Raw genomic sequence first — 25,821 nt, forward strand, 5'->3', positions numbered from 1 at the left:
TTTTTATTAATTAATTTATAATCATGATAACCAACAAAGTATGTACTTTAGTACAATAGTACTCGAGTAAAGTAAAACTTTACCAAACATATAGCTATGATGCTATGCTATACATCCCTGGGCATTAGCTATAAAAACTAAGAGCAGCCATATCACCCTGTAGCCCAGGGTTCCTCACACTTGTTCCTGGAGGGCCACTGTCCTGCAGAGTTAAATTTATTTTAAATTTTTCAACTAAACATCGAAATACATCTAAATAATAAACTAAATTAACCATTTAAACTAAATTACTCATCAAATTATTGATCTAAAGCCCACACTGTCACTGTATGATAACTGAAATGAACTGATGACATCAGCTTTTTTTCCAGAATGGCTATACAGCTGAATAAAATTATGCTGCATTATTTTCCTGTTTAACACTGTAAAGCTGCTTTGAAACAATCTACATTGTTAAAAGCGCTATATAAATAAAGTTGACTTGACTTGACTTGACAGAGTTCCAACCCTGATCAAATTCACTTACCTGGGATTTTCTAGTGATCCTAAATACATTGATTAGTTTGCTCAGGTGTGTTTGACCAGGGCCCAAGGTTTCCCACTGAAGCTGAGCAGGGCTGAGCATGATCAGTACCTGAATGGAAAACCTCCTGGGAAAACTGCTGGTTGAGGTGTTAGTGAGGCCGGCAGAAGGGTGTACTCACCCTGTGTGGGTCCTAACGCCCCATTATAGTGATGGGGACACTATACTGTAACAAGCACCGTCCTTCGGATGAGATGTTAAACAGAGGTCCTGACTCTCTGTGGTCATTAAAAATCCCAGGATGTCCTTCGGAAAAGAGGAGGGGTGTAACCCCGGCATCCTGGCCAAATTTGCCCATTGGCCTCTGTCCATCATGGCCTCCCAATCATCCCCCTATCCTGATTGGCTTCACCACTCTGTCTCTTCTCCACCATAAGCTGGTGTGGGGTGGGCGTTCTGGTGCAATATGGCTGCCGTCGCATCATCCCGGTGGATGTTGCACATCGGTGGTGGTTGAGGAGATTCCCTCCTATACATGTGCAAACGTTTCAAAAGGGTACATTAGAATGGCACCTTTTCCGTTTTTCACTTTTAATCTGTCACCCATTCTGCATACCATTTAACATGTTCAACTTTGTTTTGTGAATTCTTTCTGCTCATAGACTCACAGTCTCGACAGAATGTCTCGGGAACAGCTGGCTGTTCAGCAGGCCAGGAAGGCTTTCTTGACTGGAAGATCTAAACCCCTGGAGTACAGAATTAAACAACTTAAAAACCTAAATCGATTCATTACAGAAAGAGCAACAGACATTAATAATGCACTAAGAAAAGACCTCTATAAGGTGAATCAAAATTGCAATCTCTGCGTGTTTAATTTGGATGACTGTTTGTATTGAACATAATAGCTGTTTTTTTTATAGAGTGAAAATGCAACACAGATGTTTGAGATCATTGGCTTGGAGGGAGAAATCAACCTGGCTGTCAGCAAGCTGGCTGAGTGGGCAGCTCCTCGTCCTGTGAATAAAACCCTCATCACCATCTCCGATGATGTGTACATACAGCCAGAACCTCTCGGTGTTGTGCTCATCATTGGGGCATGGAACTATCCAATAGCAGTTACCCTGCAACCCCTTGTGGGTGCCATTGCTGCAGGTAAAGCATAAATCCACCTTTTATTGACGTCATCTAAAGTGTCATGTGATTATTACTGTGTTTAAAGGAATAGTTCCAAAAAGCATCATTAAAGTATCAATATTAGTCAATTAGTAATTCCAACACAATATGCAGGGATGTGATATTTCTAGGGCTGTAATCTCCCAGTCGATTAGTCGATTATTAGTCGATACGTTCTGGCTCGACCAAAATTCTGATTGGTCGATTTTTTGCCGCGTTCATTTCATTAGTTTTGCTGCGTTCATTTCATCAGTTTTGCCGCGCCGCGTTCATTTCATCAGGTGGAAAGCACTAATTGCTAATGGGGGTGTTTTGAGAGCACCCTTGTTTCACAGGTAACAGTCTGCCTTCAGAACACCCCCATTGTTTCCACTTCTTTTGGATTAGCCCAACCCACTGGAGAAGAGAAATCTCTCGCGGGTCCTTTGTTTTTCATTCCCCGCTGGCTCAAACGCACACCCATAGCGGTAAACTTGAGGAACGCCCATCAACATACACATGAGGGGAAGCGTCACAACACCGCGCTATCAGTGGATCTGTACTGTCAGTTTTGTCGCGTTGATTTCATCAGTTTTGCCGAGCCACGTTCATTTCATTAGTTTTGCTGCGTTCATTTCATCAGGAGGAAAGCACTAATTGCTAATGGGGGTGTTTTCAGAGCACCCTTGTTTCACTGGTAACAGTCTGCCCTCAGAACACCCCCATTGTTTCCACTTCTTTTGGATTAGCCCAACCCACTGGAGAAGAGAGACAGATTGAAGAAGGCTAGTTTTCTTGTATATTATTTATTTAATTGTGAGCGTTTTTTCTGCTCTTGATCTGGCTTGTTAATAAATATTCCTTTTTATTAAAGTGGACGTGCCTTTTGTGTTTAAGAGTAAAAGCTTTAAGTTAATAGTCTATTCGTGTCTCAGCCGCTGAGTTGAGCTCAGCTCCTGTTCGAGCTGCACAGAGCGGCTGAAATGAGTGTCTGTCAGTTATTATAATACATATGACAAAAACAATTGTCTAAATTATGTTGCATATTCCTCAAAAGTTCTTGTGATGATATCTAGTTGACAATAGTACTATATTTTCGGAAGTCATAGGCTATGATATTGCGCAGGTGCACTTGATGCGACGCTGTCAGAGCCGTCAGACTCGTGTGTCAGACTCATTTCAGAGCAAAATAATCAGCTCAAAAACCATTTAATATACTGCAAATAGCCTACTAGTTTTTTATGTTTATTTATAATTAATTTAGGCAGACAACAAGGCTACCAAGTACTGCACACAGTGTGCAGCTTATTCATTTAAAGTTTTTTTTTTCCTAACGTCATTTTAGTCGATTTTTAGTCGAAAATTTCAGGACTTCAGTCGACCAAGATTTTCTTTGGTTGATTACAGCCCTAGATATTTCCACATTTATACAGATTTCCATATTTTCATACTCACATAAATTGTGTAAGTATGAGGACAACTTCTCACATGAAATTTTAAAATGCATATATTTCATGCAAGAAGCTTTATAGAAGCTTTTAAGGTCTCCCAGTAGGTTTCCGTTATTTCCATTTATTGTGTAGTCATATTAAATGGGGAAAAGGGTTTTTCTTCTATTGTCTGAATGTCTGTTATCATATGCTGTGTGGAGCTCAGACCCAACCATTTACTAATATTCTTTTTGTCATCATATCTGAAATGTTTGATTCTGTAGGTAATGCTGCAGTGGTGAAACCATCAGAAGTGAGCGCTCACACAGCCAAAGTTATGGAGCTCCTGTCTCTCTACCTGGACCCTGTAATGCTTCATTCAGTGACTCCTTAAATATATATTTTGTAATTTTACTTGCGTAATTCATCCACCATCTCTATTAATGTGTTTAGGAGATGTATCAAGTGGTGACAGGAGGGGTTCCAGAGACCCAGGAGCTGCTGAAGCAGCGTTTCGACCACATCTTCTACACTGGGAACAGCACTGTGGGGAAAGTGGTTATGAAAGCAGCTGCTCATCATCTCACACCAGTGACTTTAGAACTGGGTGGGAAAAGCCCTTGTTATATTGACAAGAACTGTGACATCAGAATTGCCTGCCGGTGAGTTTGCCATGAGTTATATAAACCTAAAGCTAAATAATTACATATATAGTAGTTTAGAAAAAGGCCAGGTGAGCTTGAGTATAGTCAAGTTTGATCCCTACTTGGTGATAACTAATTAAGAAATAATAATTAACAGATTTATTCAATATTATAATGCTGCTTCGCAATGTTCTTACATCATTAGGCGCATTACTTGGGGAAAGTATATGAACTGTGGTCAGACCTGCATTGCACCGGATTACATCCTCTGTGAATCCAGTATCCAAGACAAAGTAATTAATGAGATCCAAAAATGCATCCAGGTATGTTTTTAGATGCTATTGCTCGTTTGACAATGTTATATATGTTTACATTAGGGTTGAAATTCGGTACCGGTACCCAACTGTACCTTTTGTCGGTACTTTAGGGATGTTTACATCAATAACTGTCAAGAAACTGTAAGTCATTTATAGAAGTGTTATTGACATTATGCCAGAGCTGTCTGTGATGTTTGTTTACTGTAATATTTACCAGTAAATAGTAGGCTACTTGCTACTTAATTAACTGATTTCATAAAAACAACCATTTCTATGAAAAGATTTCCCACAAATTCTGTTGTGTATTTTCTGATAATCAAATTAAGACATAAAACTACATTAATTGAATGTATATTTTAGTAAAAAAACTTTTCCGCACTTTTTAAGTGCTGCACAATTCAGCTTTATATTGTTAAAATTAAAACATGGAGGAAAAATTGTAAATGTATTACTTAAAATAAAAAAAATAAAGTTTTGATCATTTATTATTATTACATTAGTGTGTTAGTATTATTACATTCAGACGTATCTAAATTCTACTGTACAACAGTAATTTATATGTCAAGTTAAACTGAACTTTTATTTTGACGGGTTGACATTAAGACCTTTTATGTTTTGATTTGACGATAGTTTTTCTTAAAGGGTAACTAAACCCCTGCTCAGAGCTTAACTCCACCCACTGGTAATTTTCAAAAAATGCTGGAAAAGTGGGCAGAGCCCGGCGGACACAGAGGGGACGAACCGAGGGCGGGGCTGAGCGGAGGGCGTGCACCTGAGACCCACAGTGACGGATTGATTGACAGCTGTCTGACTCGCGAGTCGCAAAGATGGAGAATGACTGGAGTGACGCCAGCTTTGCAACAGAGCGGTCATTTCTCCTACCTTCACCTGAAGTGGAGGAGGGTGGATTGTCTGTAACAGACACAAACCCGGAGCCTTATCAATGCGAGCCGCTGCTCAAACTGCGTTAACTCCCGATGCAGACGATGCTAGTGAAGCAGCCGCGCAAGAGAACTGACCTAATCTATCCGCGTCCGCGGCAACCACTTGCGTGTCAGGGTTTGAAAGCGCGTCTCATGTATGAAAATTATCTGTACACATGACGGGCGGCAATAATATCGCAAGAAAAGCCTGACGTGTACTGACAACTGCATTATTTAACCGTATTTTCTTCAATACAATGTTAAAGCAAGTGTCAAGTGAGTTTCATTCATGATGTTTACTTCATGTAACATGACAGTTCATACTGGAGTGAAGCCTTTCTCATCGTGTGATTGGGGGAAACATTTCTGAGGGCGTGGTGAGCTCGCGCTAGGGGCGCGGATAGTGAGCCGTTGGAGGTGCCATCCTACGTCACGATGTACCACAACGTCCAATAGGAAAATTCAACTGCAGTAGCCACCGTTCAACCTTAAGAGGGCAGCACTTTGGCGGTTTTACACCATATTTTATAGAATTAAAACACTTTATACTCAAATGTCAAAACTTTTACTCGAATCAATGAACAGCATTAATAAAGCCCCATTATTACAGATCATTAACTAAAAAAAGTTGGTTTAGGGTTTAGTTACCCTTTAAATGAAACGGTAAAATGCTCATGAAGTGACTCTCAGAGCGGCTCTGGAGTTGACGTTCATATCCTCATATGAGATGGCAGAGATGGAAATATGCGACGTCACGCGCGATTCAGAGTGTGTGTGTGTGAGAGGTAAATTAAACCGTGTGTCTGCGCCATTCATTCACACAGACACGCTGGATTCGTATTTAAATAGTCTTTACTTGAACCGGAAAAGGCCCTTGTGATAATGTTAGAAAAGCTTCTAAAAAATATTTAGTACATTCAGTCTTCTCCACTGACCAATACATTAAATGAAAGAGGACATAAACATACGCACGTTCGTAAGATGTAAAACGTATGTAAACATGCGCATCATGGCACTGTTGAATCTGATTGAGAAAATGGTCTGATTCAAGGTCGGATTTACATGCTTAATATTTAACTATGTTTTGATCAGATTGTTTCAGGTCTAAACCACCCCTTCCATTTGTCAATCAATCAGTCTGATTACTAACAGATTATTTGGTTGCATGTAAATGTAGCTACTGTCTCATTTATTCACTTACAGGAGTTTTATACGAATGACCCCAAGAACTTTACAGACTACGGACGGATTATTAATCAACGGCATTTTAACAGAATAATGGCACTTATTGAGGATAGCACAGTGGCAATTGGAGGAGACAGTGATGAATCAGAGTGTTATATTGGTATGTACCCATTTAGCAGAAGTTAAGGAAATATGTTATGCTGTCCTGACCATGAGTTTTTTTCCCTGTGGGCTCCAGCTCCTACTGTTTTGAGGGATGTGACATCAGGATCCAAAGTGATGCAGGAAGAGATCTTTGGGCCAATTCTGCCCATCATCAGTGTCAATGGCTTGAAAGAAGCCATTCAGTTCATCAATGAACGAGAAAAGCCACTAGCACTCTACGTTTTCTCTTCCAGTAGTAAGGTAAAGTGATGCATTATTTTCACCTCCAGTAAAACCGCAAATAAACAATTTGTATTTTCTCACAGGTCATTAAAGAGATGATATCAGAGACATCTAGTGGAGCGCTCTTAGCCAATGACTGTCTGGTGCATTTTACCATAAGTGATTTGCCTTTTGGTGGGGTTGGTGAGTATTTTTATTCATTTTGGTTTTCTAAATCATCTGAAAAATGACTGACACAGGCAATGGATTTTTGTATTGTATAATTGTAACAGGGAATAGTGGAACTGGTCGTTACCATGGCAAATATGGTTTCGATCAGCTGAGTCACCTTCGCAGCTGCCTTATTAAGAAGCTGAACATGGAGGGAGTGAATCAGATGCGCTACCCACCCCATACAACGGAGAAGTTGCGCTGGGCACGTGTTTTTCTCTTAAAGCAAGTAAATCTGGCTCGGTGGCGTCAGATGGCGCAGGTTGCTATGTTTGCTGCGCTGGCGGCCTTTGTGGTGAAGGTGAGATGTTTTCTCCAAATTACTTGGGTAAATGTAGTGAATAAACACTGCATTATAATGTTTCCTACAAGATATTTTATACTAGGGTACTTATTAATATAATTATATATATATATATATGGACATCCCTCTAAATCATTGAATTCAGGTGTTCCAATCACTTCCATGGCCACAGGTGTATAAAATCAAGCACCTAGGCATGCAGACGCTTCTACAAACATTTGTGAAAGAATCCTGATCACAGAGTGGGGTCACTGAGTGGGATCAGCACAGTGCGTAGAAGTCACCAACTTTCTGCAGTCAATAGCTAAAGACTTCCAAACTTTGTGTGGCCTTCAGATTAGCTCAAGAACAGTGCGTAGAGAGCTTCATGATATTGGTTTCCATGGCCAAGCAGCTGCATCCCAGCCTTACATCACCAAGTGCAATGCAAAGTGTTGGATGCAGTGGTGTAAAACACACCACCACTGGACTCTAGAGCAGTGGAGACGTGTTCTCTGGAGTGACGAATCACGCTTCTCTGTCTGGGTCTACGAGTCTGGGTTTGGCTGTTCCCAGGAGAACGGTACTTGCCATACTGCATTGTGCCAAGTGTAAAGTTTGGTGGAGGGGGGATTATGGTATGTAATTGTTTTTCAGGGGTTGGGCTTGGCTCCTTAGTTCCATTGAAAAGGAACTCTTAATGCTTCAGCACACCAAGATAGTTTGGACAATTTCATGCCCCCAACTTTGTGGGAACAGTTTGGGGATGGCCCTTTCCTGCTCCAACATGACTGCACACCAGTACACAAAGCAAGGTCCGTAAAGACATGGATGAGCGAGTTTGGTGTGGAGGAACTTGACTGGCCTGCAAAGTCCTGACCTCAACCCGATAGAACACCATTGGGATGAATTAGAGCGGAGACTGCGAGCCAGGCCATCAGTGCCTGACTTCACAAATGTGCTTCTAGAAGAATGGTCAAAAATCCCCTTAAACACACTCCTAAACCTTGTGGAAAGCCTTCCCAGAAGAGTTGAAGCTGTTATAGCTGCAAAGGGTGGGCCAACTCCACTTGGTTGCTTTTGCATTGTACTAGTGTATACTAGTATACACTGTGAATTATAAAAAGCTGTGTGCTTTGCTGTGCATACATTTATGAATTATATGGACTCCTTTTATAAATGTGGTTATTTAGTGTCCTTTTGGAGTCTACAAGTGTCCTATTTTTGGAAAGCCACCTAAATTTACCTTGAAAAAAGCATGCAGAAAATTGTTTTGTGAGAATCACCCCTCAATCTGATGGTTTAGTTTGCTGGATATAGCAAATGATGACAAAATGAGCTTCAAACAAGATAAATGGTGTGAACTTTGGGATTGATAAGATATCTTATGCTTGACTAAGGCTGCATTTATTTGATCTAATATTTTGAAATATTACAATTTAAAGTAACTGTTTTCTAGTTGAATATATTTTAATATATGTATTTTTCCTGTGATGGTAAAGCTGAATTTTCAGCATCATTACTCCAGTCTTAAATGTCACATGATCCTTCAGAAATCATTCTATTATGCTGATTTTCAAGAAACATTTTATTATTATAAGTTTAAAACAGCTTCTTACATTTTTTGTGGAAACAGTGATAACTTTTTAAGGAACCTTGCATAGAAAGTTCAAAAGAACGACACATCTCAAATAGAAATGTTTGTAACAATGTAAAAGTCTTCAAAGTCACGTTTGATTCATTTAATACATCCTTGCTGAATTAAAGTGTTAGAATGCATTAACACTTTTAATGCATTTTAACACTTTCAGAAAAAAAATCTCACTTATCCCAAACTTTTTGTTTATAATTTCTCTGTAATATTTGAGGCTGTTTGAAGTAGTACAGAAAGCCTCTGTCCTTGAGAAAGAATCACTCGGCTGGATATTATTTCCCCCTTTAATAACAAGTTACCATACTCTAAGCAACAAGAAAATTGCAGTATAATAGTTCACTAGTTTCCTTCTAGCTATTAGACTCCGAATGGGAAAATCTGTTCATGGGTAATATACCTTGGAAAATCCACATTTAGTCATAAATAACGTGCCTTGAAATTCTTTCCTATTGTACTTACTAGAAAAGAGATGGAGTGAGTTTATATGTTTCCTGAATGGTTGTGTGACCTTAACAAACATTAACTAAAGCTTTTTATTGCGCATGCAATGGATTGTCTAATCCACTCTGATTTAGTCATGAATTTGCCTTGAATGGTCTTCCTATTGTAAAGCATTTCACTAGAAATTATTTAATTTGTTTTGTGCTTTGCAGAGGTTTTTGCGATGAAGAGGAGAGGACAACCCATCATTATCCATCAGAGTAGAGGGCTATTGATGTGTTTTTTTTTTGCCCTTGCATATTAAAGATGTTAATGTATATCCAGCACTTACAATTTAGACATAATAGTGTCTTATAATCTTGTACACCCTTTGAAATCGGATTATATAGAATCATGTCTTCATTTTTACTTGGACTTCTGTTAACAAGTAGGCCTAATAAGCAATGTGGTGTAAAATACTGTACAAATCTTGTTAAAGTTTTATAATAGCTTTGATTAATTGGTCATTGGCCAACTTTATGTAATTAAGTAAAAACATAAATGAGAGTTCTATGCCATGTCTAACCATCTGGATTATTTTCATGAAAGTTATTAATAAATTGCCCCACGTTCTCCTGATAGTGGGATTTTTGTGCATCGTATTGAATAAACACCGTTGACTGTGTGTTACACACACTTTTGTAGCCATTCTTTATAACGAGCATGTGCCTTTCCCCCCCTCGCAAGTGGACGTGTGTGGTGTGGGTTAAGCCGTACGGATGCGCCGCCCTCTGATGAACATATGATAAATGCGGTTGTTGTGTTTTAGTCTCCCGCGACGGCAACCGGAGCCGTTACATATTCAACACAGCATTCCGCTATTCTGAACCTTTACGAACGATTTTATGTAAGTATTACTACGTTTCTTGAATGGTTGCGTGACCTTCACAAATAGATTTCCTAATGTTTTGTACATTTACTGTGTGCACGTGATCTACTGTGTCTAAACATAAACAAAAGATACTTTAGTCTCGTGGAATGAAAATGTAATCTATGCAGTTTTACGCCCATTAAATCCCACCGGTTAACATTTGTGCCCAACTTTACTTTTTAATTTGAAGAGTCTAAAAAGAGTTGTTGATGTATTTTAGTTAACTTTGAAAGAAAGTGTGCACATTGTTTTGATTTTGTGTTAAGATTTTTTGTGGGTGCTGTAAACAGTCACGTGACCAGAGTGGGTGTTTTTCCCCCCCCCTTTTTTTGGAAGATAGAACAAGTAACAAATATTGCATAACATTAGTACAAGTAGTACAAAACAATGTGGCATTAATTGGCAGCAGGGGATCTTAAAATTAGGCTATATAATATATATGTATACCTATACAATGTTGCCAGCAGTATAAATAAATTAACAATGTATTCAATGCCTTTGTTAACATTGTTTTCATAATATACAATAATATCTTTAATGTAAAATAGTATTTAATTTTTACTAAATTAAAGATAAATTCTGCCAATTCCCTCCAATAACGATGTTTTTTTACATTCCAAAAACAAATGCGTCGTCAACTCTTTCTCACTTTTACAAAAAGAGCATAAATCATCCATATCAGAGTATCTTGAAATGAATGATTTAACAGGGTAGATGCACAGTTTTAAAAATGTATTTCTTTAGTTGTATTATTAATACAGTTTTTAAAGGGGATTAACCAAGCTGTCTCCCGATTAATATTATCAATAATAGAGCCCCCCCCCCCCATTTTATTTTATGTTTGAAAAATAGTACAAATATGTTTATTTAATGCATTTTTTTAATCAATCAACAATATTAATCAAATGTAATATTAATTTTGGGTTTGTCAGTGACCAATGCTGTTGAAGGACCATAAAACGTCATATACAAACAACTACAGTATTTCATGCATATAACTGTCCCATTTCAGGGCTCCAGACTGCGACTAAAATTTGAGAGTGTGCGACTGAATTTTACATCCAGTCGCTCATGTGCGACCAGTAAATTTGCCTGCTGTCGGTACTGGAGAAATTAAGGAAATACACTTACTATTTATAATTGATAGACGTTATATCTGGCAAATTTTATCTTTGCCAGCCGTTTCTATATGAGATAATATTAAACTATTTTTCTGTGATGCATTTTTGCTATTCGCAATCCAGAAGAGAGAGAAAGCGAGCGAGCTCTCTCAGCTACAGCGAACGCAACAGGTCAGTCAGCTTAATGAGTGACTGTGGCCAAGAGAACTAAACAAAAGTTCTTCTTAAAGGGTTAGTTCACCCAAAAATGATCACTGGCGGTGTGAACGGGGCTTGAGTTTAGGGAGAAATGACAGCGCAAGGCTACGAAGGGAAGGATGTCGCGCTCAACGGAACACGGCTATAGGAATAGTTTTACCTCATATCATCTTTTTATAATTCTTGGAAGCCGAAATCGAAAATAAAATTAGATTAATATCACAGCACTTCCCTAAAGTTTAAAGGGTTAGTTCACCCAAAAATGAAAATTCTGTCATGAATTACTTACCCTCATGTCGTTCGACACCCGTAAGACCTCCGTTCATCTTCAGAACAGAAATGAAGATATTTTAGTTGAAATCTGATGGCTCTGAAAGGCCTCCATTGGCACAATTCACGGTACACTCTCAAGACCCTTAAAAGGTACTAAAGACGTCGTTACAAAGTCCATCTCACTACAGTGGTTCTACAATAACTTTATGGAGTGACAAGAATAGTTTTTGTGCGCAAAAAACTCTAAATAACGACTTCGAATTCAAAGACGATTTCAAAACAAGGCATCATGAAGCTTCGAAGCATTATGTATCAGTGAGTCGAATCATGATTCGGATCGCGTGTCAAACCGCCAAACTGCTGAAATTTGGCGATCCAAACTGCTGAATCGACTCACTGATTCATAACGCTTCGAAGCTTCATGATGCCGTGTTTTGAAATCGGCAACCCGTAGTGGGAACGCCCACTAGCGACATGAATTTCTGGCGCTGGCGACATGCAACGACATCATCGCTGGCGGTGTGAACGTTGTTACTTTAACAGTTTATGTCTTAAATAGTTTGGAGAAATAGGAGAATATGATATTATTAGTTCTGCATTCGGTCTTAAAGGGACAGCGTCTAATAAACCTGCTGACGATTGAGCCATTAATTCAAATCGAACTATTTAAGGCAAATAGAAAATATTCACATCTCTTGAATTAATAAATAACTTTAGCTTTTATAAGCATTAATCTATCAATTTATTCAGTGAAAACTATGCAGTGTTATTTTTCATTTCATTTAGCATGTTGATTTACGGTGTGCCCCTAAATTTTCAGTTGGGGGCTACTGTGCACCTGAAAAAAGCTAGTCTGGAGCCCTGCATTTAAATCATGATCACAACAATACATTTGGATTTAGCGAAATTACAGCAAACAATTCCCATTTTAAAAAGTTAAACCAATAATTTGAATAAGCTTTCTAGCTCTAAATTGTAACTGTTATGTCCCATATTCTGCATATGTGAATATAATGTAGATCTATTGTTTACATCAAATAATACTTAGTCCAGTCAAATAGACTGTAGACACTGCTTTCTGGTCAGTTAAAGAAGTCAACAAAAGCATTGCTCATGTCAAAGCTTCAGAAACTAACTAAAAGTCTATTTGAGTGCCTCAAACCATTGTTGCTCCACGTATACTCTTATCACATTATCTCTCCATTTATGAGCTCAAATCTATTCATAAACGCTTTCAGTTTAAGTACAGTTTAAGTTTGTAGGCTGACTAGGTAGCGATCTGTCAATGGACAACTTTGAAATCCTACCATTATCAAAAATGCAATCTGAAATGTAGTTTGCTAATGCTAATGTGTTTATTCTCTAACAAAAAAATCAGACTTCCAGTTATAGCCATAAAAGTTAACCACTATAAGAATTCCAGTAACATGTAAATGTAAATCAACTGCAAAAATCTTCCTCAAACAAAGAAATAGGAAAAATTCCTATCATTAGACTGATGAAAAGTAAACCATCTGGTAAATAAAAATGAGGTCTTATCTTAACTAAAAATGGAACTTATTAACGCAGGGACAGAGAATAGGTTAACTAAAATAAAGGCACACCTTAAGGAAAGCTCTTTCCACAGTGTTAATCATGAAATAATCAAGAAAAAAAGTTTAAGAAAAAAGTTAAAAGAAGGAAAACATTAAGACTTAAAACATATTTTGACGGCTCAAAAGATATTGTTTACCAAGTTCAGGAATAATTTTGAGGATGATTCTCACAAATATGTATTTTATGCAAGCTTTTCTCAAGCTAAATTAAAACACTTTTTCATTATCCTAATTCACAATTCATGCGTACAGTGCAACAGCAAAAACTATGAGGAAAAAATAAATGTTACATTTGTTTATTTAGTTCCAAACAGGACCACATGACCACTATACCAACTGCATTAAAATTACAGAATACAGATATACAGATCCATTCATAATTATTAAACACAGCAAAATACTATTTCAATAAAAACATTCCGAATGTGTCAAATATGGTGATCTGAAGGCGGATCGAACAGTGAACAGTTTCTCTGTCAGAGCGAGTGTTTGTGTCTGTGCTTGGAGTGTCTGATGCCCATATGTACATAAACACCACTGACCCTCGCAAACTCCATATAAAACACTCACCAGACATGCAACCATACTCACAGACTGATAAAAAGATGGATGAGGCACCTTCACTCTCTTCCACTGTAGTAAGTGAAGCCGCCAGCGCTGACATCTTGAGTCTCGAGTCTGCGCAGTTGCAACTTGGAGCCCAAGGTGGCCGCCAAGTTGGAGCCACAATATCAAGGTCCCGCCCATAGACTGCTCCTGCCTAATCAATCACACGCCACTGAACTTTTTGTGAAATAAACAGTTATGGAAATGTAGAAATTAAAGTTAAAGGGATATAGTTCACCCAAAACTGAAAATTAGCCCATGATTCACTCACCCTCAAGTCATCCTAAGTGTATATGACATTCTTTTTTCAGACGAACACAATCAGAGTTATATTACAAAAGTCCAGACTAATCCAAGCATTAGAATTGCCATAATAGTTGCTCTGTTTTTGAAGTCCATAAAAATGCACCTGTCCATCGAATAACGTGCTCCACGCAGCTCCGGGGTGTTAATAAAGGCCTTCTGAAGCGAATCGATGCGTTTGTGTAAGAAAAATATCTATATTTAAAACTTTATCAAGTAAAGTTCCAGCCGATTGCCTTCCATGGAAAAGTGTTGAAAGTGAAACTCAAGATGCGTACGTGACGTCATGACAAGCGTACCTGGTCGCGTTAGTCTTTCGATCGGCAGAGTACCTTTCAACACTTTATCCATAAATTGGACACGGAAGGCGGTCGGCCGAAACTTAACTTTATAAAGTTTTAAATATGGATAATTTTCTTACACAAACGTATCGATTCACTTCAGAAGGCCTTTATTAAAGGGTTAGTTCACCCAAAAATGAAAATTCTGTCATTAATTACTTACCCTCATGTCGTTCGACACCTGTCAGACCTCCGTTCATCTTCGGAACAGAAATGAAGATATTTTAGTTGAAATCTGATGGCTCTGAAAGGCCTCCATTGGCACAATGGCATGGTTCACTCTCAAGACCCTTAAAAGGTACTAAAGACGTCGTTACAAAGTCCATCTCACTACAGTGGTTCTAAAATAACTTTATGAATCGGCGATAATAGTTTTTGTGCGCAAAAAAACCCTAAATAATGACTTACATAGTGATGACGATTTCAAAACAAGGCATCATGAAGCTTCGAAGCGTTATGAATCAGCGAGTCGAATCAGCGGTTTGAATCGCCAAATTTCAGCAGTTTGGCGGTTTGACACGCGATCCGAATCATCATTCGGCTCACTGATTCATAACGCTTCGAAGCTTCATGATGCCTTGTTTTGAAATCGTCATCACTATATAAGTCGTTATTTAGGGGTTTTTTGCGCACAAAAGCTATTGTCGCCGATTCATAAAGTTTTCAACTAAAATATCTTCATTTCTGTTCCGAAGATGAATGGAGGTCTTACGGGTGTCGAACGACATGAGGGTAAGTAATTAATGACAGAATTTTCATTTTTGGGTGAACTAACCCTTTAACACCCCAGAGCCACGTGGAGCATGTTATTTAACGGACAAATGCATTTTTTATGGACTTCTAACAGAACAACTATTACTGCTATAATAACGCTTGGATTAGCCTGGACTTTTGTAATATAACTCCGATTTTAGTTGTCTGAAAGAAGAATGTCATATACACCTAGGATGACTTGAGGGTGAGTAAATCATGGGCTAATTTTCATTTTTGGGTGGACTATCCCTTTAAAGCTCCAATCTTCTCCTGAGGTTCCCGAAAAAAGTCAGTTTGTGCCTCATTGACTACTTTGCTCAGAGATATAGCATCAAATAACTAACTAAAACCAAACTTATTCAAAGAACGACCACTTAAACTAACATTAGCGTGATAAAAACAGCCTAAAATGACAGAAACCATCTTTGGAAAAAATGTATTTGAAGTGTAATTTGATTCTTTAGTTTATGTCCCATTCATTACATGGAGAGGGTGGGTTTATGAGCTTTACTTCATCCAGCCACCTGGGGGCGATCAAATCTATTTCGCTTGCTCCGAGTGGAATTTGAACAGGAATCTCCGGCATGGGAGGCGGTCACGCTAATAAAGGGGTGGTCAAACTGTACTTTTTGTTCCATTGACTTCCATTTAAACGCATGCGAATGCGTCAGAACGGAAACGCAAGCTTGTGCGAAAAGTTTCGCATTTCACTGCATTCCAAAGTTCAAGCTTGGTGAACTCTGGGCTGCGAATTTGTGACCAGTAGAAGATCGATATATCACGGCGTGACCTCTTGGCTGAATTAAAAAAACGATATTTTTGCAGTAAAGTCGAGTAGACTGTATATTTTTTACATTTTGAGTGTAGTACTATTTGTTGAATGTTGAATTCATGTTTATAAAAAAGACACTTCAGAGAGTGACGTCATATCACGACTGTTGTAGTGTGTGAAGAAATCTCAAAGTTTAGGATGCTAAAGACTGCAGCCTCTAGCGTCAGTCGCTAGAGTGCATTTTGAGCCCAGGGGAGTGAGGTTTACACGCACAGTTCTTACTATCTTACGTTACACATACATGGTTTGTTGCGCATTAATAATAACGGACCTGCGCGTGCCTGTAAGCCATTGTAATAGTTTTTACTTTACAAGTAGATTACAATTGTCATCCATCAAAAATGTACTGGTGAGATACTTTGCTTTATTTAGTCCCTAGTACAGACTAGTCCCCTGGCTTTAGCAGTGGTTCGTTTGGGGAGATAGAGATATCGGACAAGATTTGAGGACGCTGATTGGCAAAATTTTGAATGTGAAATTAAAAAAATTCAGAAATTGGCTAAACTGCCACATAATAAACCTTCTGTGGGCTAATTCTCTCATCGCCCCAGAGTTATACTTGAGACATGCTGAGGAAACATCAAAAAAGGGAAAAGCGTATATTTTGCACAGATGATCGTCTATCATATCATACACATATCAATTTATATAATAATAATAATTATTATTTTGTAATTATTGTTATTAATAATTAATTATTACCAGCTGCCACTGGTGTCAACAGTATGCCTGACAAATCAAATAATCAAAATCAGCCTTATATTTGGGATATTTGAGTCTAAGTAAATGAAGTGAAGAGAATAATTTCACCTGCCCTTGGTCTGCCTCCAACAAACGTCATTTTTCCTTCTGTACTATTGAACATACGGCATCATTTTACGATCACTTCTCAAAGTCCTCTCGAAATGACAGACCCTTATCTTTCAGATAGGCAGAGTTCTTTGCAGTCTTCTACATAACCCCTGTAGGAGATACTAGCCCATCTTGATTATTTTTCCAGTGTGGTTATCTGAGGAGTAAAATACCTTGATTTCGATTTCTGAGCAGAAATGACCAATGAAAAAAAATCTGAAATCATTTTAATGTTGACACCATTAACAGCTTTGGAAGATTACCTACTTATGATCAGTGAATCAATCAAATTTGTCTGTCCTCTGTAATGCAGTTCACAATATTCTCTTTTCCCATTGCAATTTTAGTTGACTTTAAAACATTTTTTTAGTTTTTTGTCTGCTCAAGCCTGTAGGAAAAGTATAATTCAGGCCTGTACAAATGGAGAAGCAGGTGTTGGATGGGTTGAGGGAGGTCTTCCAGTCGGGCAGATCCAGACCTCTGCTGTACAGAAAACAGCAGCTCAGAGCCCTGCACCGGCTCATCACTGAACACCAAGCTGACATTGAACAAGCTCTAAAACAAGACCTCAACAGGGTACAGCAGCCATTCTGAAAGATATTCCATTTTATGATCACTGAATGTTTTTAATCTTTATTGTCACTGTCATCAAACAGAATACGTATAACACTTCACTCTTTGAGCTGTTCGGCATTGAGAATGACATCAAGTTGGCGGAGAGTGACATGGCAGACTGGGCAGCGCCTCGTCCTGTGAAGAAGAATCTCAACAGCGCACTTGATGATGTCTACATAAAGCCCGAACCTTTGGGCGTTGTGCTGATAATTGGAACCTGGAACTACCCTTGGGCCATGATCCTGCAGCCCCTCGTCGGAGCCATTGCAGCTGGTAGTAGCTATTCTAATATTCTAATTACAGCCAACATGAAACTTTGTGTTCAGCCGTGCTACTTCCACAATGTAAAGCACTTACAAACAGAAGAAGATGTTGGTTGAGACTTGATTTTATCTATTGAGAATTGATTGGAATATAAAAGGTTAATAAATATAGTAGGTGATTAAGGGCCAGATTTACTAAACAGAGCAAATTAGCATGAGAGTGCAATTCCAAAAAAGCGCAGATGGTAGTGGAAAGTTCAGCACGTGATCTACTGATGATGCACAAATTAAAGAACACAGGATAATTTCCATAATGACCAACACAATCTGCCAAGAGCAGCGCAAATTAGCGTATGGTTTTTAAGCTTTTTTGGGTGTTAAATAATGGCGCAAATGCCAGTAAATTCACGAGCGCAAACCTTAGTCAATCACCTTGCGTGACTCATTTAAATGCTCTCCTCCCATAAATTTTGCATCTGAAAGGGAAACTCCTACAAATGCATATGCAATAACGTCAGCCATGAAAATAACTATGTCCATGCCTTTTCAGCGATAATTTTTATTGATAAGAGTGGAGGTAGGATTGATTTTGGAGGATTAGATCTTCTGTGTTGTTACTGGCATAAGCTAAGTGCTGAAAACATACTCAGGGGCTGTTTACACGACACAGTTTTCAACTAAAAGTGGAAAACGTATGCACTTTGGCCGTTCATTTACATGACAGCAGCGTTTTGGGGGCCTGAAAACGCAAGCTTTTGAAAACAGGTGTCAAAAGTGACAACAAAACAAAAAAAACATGAATTTGTACAAACGGTCAGGCACAGGCGTACTAAGTGCGCAGTCTATAGGTGTGGGGTTTCTCTTTACAAACACATTGCCAACTACTGGCCTGGCATGCATAATAAAGCGTTTCAGTCGTATTTGATACCAATCAGCTTTGAATAGTTTCATGATTGAACTATGCATTTGTTTGAAAGGTGGAGCAAGTTATCATTTTGAAGAAAGATTAAAGACTTGGCACTTGCATTTAAGAAAGTAAATGGTGTTTGATTTCATGTTCTTTTAATCTCTTTAAGCACACTGAGAAGTATCACCAACACTAAATGGGATTTCACCCCCACACTGTTTTCCACTTCCTCTTATTTTTTAGGCAATGCAGCTGTTTTGAAGCCATCAGAGCTGAGTGAGCACTCTGCTAGACTTATGAAAGAACTGCTTCCTCAGTATCTAGATAAGGTCCGTAAACTCATGTTTTTATATATATTTTTTTAATTCAGTCTCATGTTTGTTGTACAACCCCAAATCAGAAAAAGTTGGGACAGTATGGAAAACGCAAAAAAAAAAAAAAAAGAAGTGATTTCTAAATTTACTTTGACTTGTATTTCATTGCAGACAATATGAACACAATGTTTTGTCTGGTCAACTTCATGTCGTTTGTAAATATGCATCCTTTCCTGTCATTCAGACCTGCAACACATTTTAAAAAAAGTTGGGACAGGAGCAATTTAGGGCTAGTAATGAGGTAAAATAATGATGTGATTTGAAACAGGTGATGTCAACAGGTGATTGTAATTATGATTTGGTACAAAAGCAGTATCCAAGAAAGGTCTAATCCTTTAGGAGCAAAGATGGGCTGAGGATCGCCAGTTTGCCAACAAATACGTGAGAAAATTATTGAAATGTTTAAAAACAATGTTCCTCAAAGAAAGATAGGAAGAGATTAGGATATTTCACATTCAACAGTGCATAACATAATTAAAAGGTTCAAGGAATCAGGAGGAATTTCAGTGCATAAAGGACAAGAGCGCAAGCCTAAGCTGAACAACCGTGATCTCCGATCCCTCAGGCGGCACTGCATCAAGAATCGTCATTCATCTGTAAGCGATATCACCACATGGGCTCAGGACTACTTTGTCAAACCTTTGTCAAGTACCACAATACGTAGTTACATCCACAAATGCCAGTTAAAACTGTACTGTGCCAAAAGGAAGCCCTATGTTAACAGTGTCCAGAAGCGCCGTCGACTTCTCTGGGCTCGGAGGCATCTGGGATGGACCATCACACAGTTGAAACGTTTACTGTGGTAAGATGAATCAGTATTTGAGGTATTTTCTGGGAGGAATGGACGCCGTGTGCTCCGGACCAAAGAAGAAAAGGATCATCCAGACTGTTACCAGCAACAAGTCCAAAAGCCAGGGTCTGTCATGGTATGGAGTTGTGTCAGCGCCCTTGGCAAAGGTAACTTGCACTTCTGTGAAGGCACCATTAATGCTGAAAAGTACATAGAGATTTTGGAGCATAATATGCTGCCTTCAAGAAGACATCTTTTCCAGGGACGTCCATGCATATTTCAACAAGACAATGCAAAACCACATTCTGCACACATAGTCCTGGCTGCGGAGGAAGAGGGTACGGGTACTTGACTGGCCTGCCTGCAGTCCCGACCTGTCCTGGCTGCGGAGGAAGAGGGTACGGGTACTTGACTGGCCTGCCTGCAGTCCCGACCTGTCTCCAATAGAGGATGTGTGGCGCATTTTGAAGCGCAAAATGCGACAACGAAGACCCCGTACTGTTGCCCACCTTAAGACTTGTTTGCATGAAGAATGGGACAAAATTACACCTGAAACACTTCATCACTTGGTGTCTTCTGTCCCTAAACGTCTTTTTATGTGTTGTGAAAAGGAATGGAAACATTACAAAGTGGTAAATGCTTTACTGTCCCAACTTTTTTTGAAATGTGTTGCAGGTCTGAATGACAGGAAAGGATGCATATTTACAAATGACATGAAGTTGACCAGACAAAACATGAAATATTTTGTGTTCATATTGTCTGCAATGAAATACAAGTCAAAGTACATTTAGAAATAACTTCTTTTTTTTATTATTTGCGTTTTCCATACTGTCCCAACTTTTTCTGATTTGGGGTTGTAAGTTCTTTGAGAACAGCTTGACAAAGTTTTGAATAATTTTAGGAGATGTATCAAGTGGTGACAGGAGGGGTTCCAGAGACCCAGGAGCTGCTGAAGCAGCGTTTCAACCACATCTTCTACACTGGGAGCAGCACTGTGGGGAAACTGGTTATGGAAGCAGCTGCTCATCATCTCACACCAGTGACTTTAGAACTGGGTGGGAAAAGCCCTTGTTATATTGACAAGAACTGTGACATTGCCGTGGCATGCCGGTATTATACAGTTTTAAGTTAAAGGGATATTTCATCCAAAATAAAAATTCTGTCATTTAGTCACCTTCGTGCGATACAAAATGTATTTTGAAAAATGTCTCAGAGTTGATTTTGTCCATGCGATGCATGTCAATGGGGTCCAGTTTTGTTTTGGACCCCATTGACTTTCATTTGAATTCTTCATGTGGGTGAGAAAATGATGACAGAATTTTCAATTTTCTACATTCTAAGTAATTAAAAGCTTTTGGGAATAAGATAATCAGTTAAAATAACAGCTTTCCAAATGTCCACCTTTATATCAGACGAATAACCTGGGGGAAGTTTGCAAATTGTGGTCAGACATGCATTGCACCCGACTACATTCTGTGTGAGCCAAGCATCCAGGATAGGATAGTTGAAGAGATTCGAAAAACACTGCAGGTGTGTAGTTTTCTTTTTTTGTTGTTGTTGTATTAAATTGTGTTCCATTCACACATTGGTAGTTAGACATGACCTAGAATCTTAACTCATTTCAGGAGTTCTACCAAAAGGACCCTAAAAGCTCTCCAGATTATTGCCGAATTATTAACACACGTCACTTCGACAGACTATTAGCTCTGATGAATGAATGTACAATTGCTCTTGGAGGAGAGAGTGATCCCTCACAGTGTTACATAGGTAAGGGAAACTTTATTACTAATAATAAAAGAGTGAGATTACTTATGAGTTGACTTTGGTAAAAAGTTTTCTTCCCGACCAGCTCCTACAGTTCTGAGGGATGTTTTGCCCCATTTCAAAATTATGCAAGAAGAAATCTTTGGACCTCTGCTGCCCATTGTCACTGTTAATGGATTGAGTGAGGCCATCAATTTTATCAACGCAAGGGAAAAGCCTTTGGCGCTCTATGTGTTTTCCTCTGATAAAACGGTATTATTTTGATTACCAATGTTTTTTGGAAGGCAGAAATTCAAATTTTAAGTGAATTTCAATACCTCAAAGTTAATCTTTGTTCCGTTTAGGTGATCAAGCGAATGTTAACAGAGACCATCAGTGGAGGTGTGACTGTTAATGATGTCTTGATGCATTACACCGTCGATTCCTTACCTTTTGGAGGCGTGGGTAAGCAAATCAATAAGAAATCGCTCAAGACAAATAATAATGGTAAAATAATGGTAAGGATGAATTTGGAAAATACAACTTTTGATTTAGAAAGTATCATATTGAATTACTTGACTTTATATATAATTAAGTGATATGAGACATTTTCGTATATGAAATATTTTTATGTTTTAAATAGTGAGTGATTATATCTGTATGAATGAGATATCACTTAATACAATATTAATAAATATAATAATTAAAAAATAATATCAGGATGAATATTAATGGTAATATACAACTATCAAATGAATTAAAGAATTATACCGTTTTGATGAAAGGGTGTACATGGTCTGCAACAATCTTTAGGTAGGTGGTACGTGTCAAAGTAACATCCACATGGATGGCAGGACCCATTGTTTCCCAGCAGAACATTGCCCAATGTTGGCGGTGGACAGGGGTCAGCATGGACACCCTGACTGGTCTGCGGCTATGCAGCCCCATACGCAACAAACTGCGATGCACTGTATATTCTGACACCTTTCTATCAGAACCAGCATTAACTACATGAGCAATTTGAGCTACAGTAGCTCGTCTCTTTGATCGCTTCCCAAGTGCATCAATAAGTGCACCCAAGTGCACTTTTGATTGATACTGACCACTGCAGACCGGGAACACACCACAAGAGCTGCAGTTTTGGAGATGCTCTGACCGAGTCGTCTAGCATCACAATTTGGCCCTTGTCAAACTCGCTCAAATCCTTACGCTTGCCCATTTTTCCTGCTTCTAACGCATCAACTTTGAGGACGAAATGTTCACTTGGTGCCTAATATATCCCACCCACTAACAGGTGCCGTGATGAAGAGATGGTCAGTGTTCAGTCATAAGGTTATGCCTGATCGGTGTATATTATGTAGTTCTTTAATTCTATATAAAAGTTTGATATTTATAATATAATAGTTTAATTTCTTTCTAATCATATATTGACCTGTTGACCCATCTCAACCTCTCACTTTTCTCCCTATTTCTCTCCAAGGAAACAGTGGAATGGGCAGCTATCATGGGAGACACACGTTTGACCAGCTGAGTCACCATCGTGGCTGTCTCATCAAGTCTTTTGCTATGGAGAGTTTGAATGACGCCCGTTACCCCCCACTAACAGCGGCCCGACTTAGCAAGGCCAAGTTTTTCATGCAGCATCGCTTGTGCAGTTGTAGTGGCGTGTGTGTGTGGGCCATCATCGCCTCCATATTGGCAGTTGGACTGCTTGTTGGTTTAATAGTTGTGCTGCTGATTTAGGTAAACGTTTTTACAACTTATACCATGGCATTATTGAATTCTTGATTCTGTTTAACACACTTCCACGGGTGTTCATTACTGTTTGAATTACACCTACATTATATTACAAGCATTTCTAAGCAATTTGATAATCAGGGGGCCTGATTTCTTTTGGGGGCCTGAAAACACATTTTTGAAAACGGGATACAAAGTGCACATTTTTGGACAATGATACCGTTATCGTCTCTAAATAAACGTAAAAAATGTGAATGTGTGAAAACGTCATGCGCATGCATATTACGTTATACAGCATATTTAGTCGTTTTTGCAGGTTTGTGTGAACGGGGAACCTTCTTGGCTGTACAATAATCAAATGCGTTTACTTAGATTATTGAAAATTTAGTGAACATCCATGGTGAAATTCTTTGCATCACCATTTTGGTTATCCATTCAATTATAAGTAATGTTCCATTGTCATTCTTTATCTATGCATTTTGTGTCAAGGTTTTGTACAATTTGTTCAGAAATGGTTAAACTTTCTTTCACGGTTTGTCTATTCGGTTAATGAGTATTTTCCAACAGACTGCCGTTTGGATCAAGCTTTGCTTAATTACTGAATATTATTCCATTGCTCTAACAATGCATCATTGTTTATAATCAATGTTCCTTTCTACTTTCACAGGAGACTCCAGTTTGAAGCAACGGATCCGTCTGCATACACTGCGTTTTATTTTGCCACTGTTTTGAATCATTTTGATATCTAATAGTATACTTTTATCATTTTCATCAGTACAAATATCGAATTTTTGTATCATTCTCATTCAGTACAGTGTTTATTTACTTTCAAATTGATTTGCTTTCTAATGCTCTAAAAACACAAACTACATTTTAATCTTGTAAAAACAAGTAATCATGTTTGTAAGGTTTATCTTTGCAACTTATGTAGAGAATTTGTGCTGTTGAACTGCTGAATCGTGCAGAATCTGCACCGTTGGATCTTCTAAATGGACAAGTTAGCATTATTTCTGTCATGTAGCAGCACAATGCTTGCATTGTTCTTGTTGTTCTCCAGCTTATCTTCTTTATGCAGTGGACTTTATGGTGAGCGTTAGCACATGAGCTTTGATGTACATTTATTTTAAGAAGCTTTTACTCGTTCATTACGATGTCAACAAAGAAAATATTGTTTATTTGCACCTTAACAAAAATGTTGATCGAATGTGATTCAGTGATGTTGCAAAGTCATGCTTTATTATAGTCTTGGAACAAATGTAACAGGCTTTCGTGAAATAACCACGGTTAAGCAGCAAAATGCCAATGAATTATTCATTGTTTTTAAATATTTTTATATACGGTAAGCAAAATGGTAGCTCTTTAAAATATATTAAATTAGAGCATTTAATGTTATTTATTTTTTATTTTATCATTCAGCCTGATACATTTGCCCCCGGTTTCACAGACAAGGCTTAAGCCTATCCCAGATTAAAATGCATGTTTGAGCTGTTTTAACTGAAAGCAACTTGCACTGGCATATCTTAAAAATATATCAGCATTGTTTTGTCTCAAGATGCACACCAGTGAAGATGTCCTAATTAAACTAAAACCTAATCCTAGCTTAATCTGCCCTCACTGTCAAACCAGGCCGTAGTCTATTTTTTTTTTCAATTCATATCTACAATACCATTGCCTTCAATATTCAGAAGATGGTGCTCTTAGTTTAACATCGCTCATAAAAGATGACTGCATCTTTACATCAGATGTTGGATTCCCAATTAAATCAACTATTCAAAGCTGTTTTCAGTCTAAAGTTTAGTCATACTGCTGTTCCAGGTGCTTCTAATAAACATACATTTGGCAAAGTGTCAAACACTCAACCAACACTGTGTTCCAAATTATTATGCAAGTGACATAATAGTAGGATTTCAGCACAATAAACATTCAGATTTTGTTTTTCAAAGAAAATATTTGTTTGTTTTAATTCTCCATATCTTTTTAGAAAACTGGTATCAATATTTCTCCATATATTTTTAGATGGTATCAATCACAGGTTAAATTGTTTGCCAGGTCTTGGGTAAATGGAAAACTTAAAGAGGTTGTTCCAGTTTGCATACTATATGGGGAGGAAGAAAGATATTTCTGAGAATGAAAACATGAAATGATGCAATATTATGCAAAAGGCATGAACCCAACTAATATTGTGAAAACTGAATGGTGATTATCATATTCGATTTGCGAGTAATTTACAGCACAAGAGAACTCGTCAGATAAAGGCTTATTGAGGAAAGTTTCTGTCAAAAAGCTATTTGTATGAAAAGGACAGCTATAAAAAGCCACTTTTGAGCAGCAAACAGGTATTTGAAGCTGATGGTGTCTCTGGAGTCTCAAGAACCTGCATGCAGTTGTGTGTAAAGTTGCATTTGTTTTTTTATACTGTACAAACTATTATATCCCCTTACCATACCCCAAAACCTAGC

The 25,821-nt window shown here is 38.2% G+C and overlaps 1 pseudogene across 1 annotated transcript; it reads left to right on the top strand.

Moving 5' to 3' along the window:
• The first annotated feature begins 507 nt into the window (after positions 1-507).
• On the top strand, positions 508-25,295 carry LOC307130372 (annotated as a pseudogene). The gene is made up of 18 exons (XR_013818688.1): positions 508-1,079; positions 1,186-1,365; positions 1,444-1,675; positions 3,390-3,472; positions 3,559-3,767; positions 3,955-4,072; positions 6,193-6,334; positions 6,413-6,579; positions 6,645-6,744; positions 6,834-7,072; positions 17,339-17,509; positions 17,590-17,821; positions 18,962-19,047; positions 20,784-20,992; positions 21,295-21,412; positions 21,508-21,649; positions 21,732-22,090; positions 23,106-25,295. The product of XR_013818688.1 is annotated as an uncharacterized misc_RNA (transcript).
• The last annotated feature ends 526 nt before the right edge of the window (positions 25,296-25,821 follow it).

The sequence above is a fragment of the Gobio gobio genome (genome assembly GCF_949357685.1).
Source record: "Gobio gobio genome assembly, chromosome: 8".
NCBI classification, from domain to species: Eukaryota; Metazoa; Chordata; class Actinopteri; order Cypriniformes; family Gobionidae; genus Gobio; species Gobio gobio.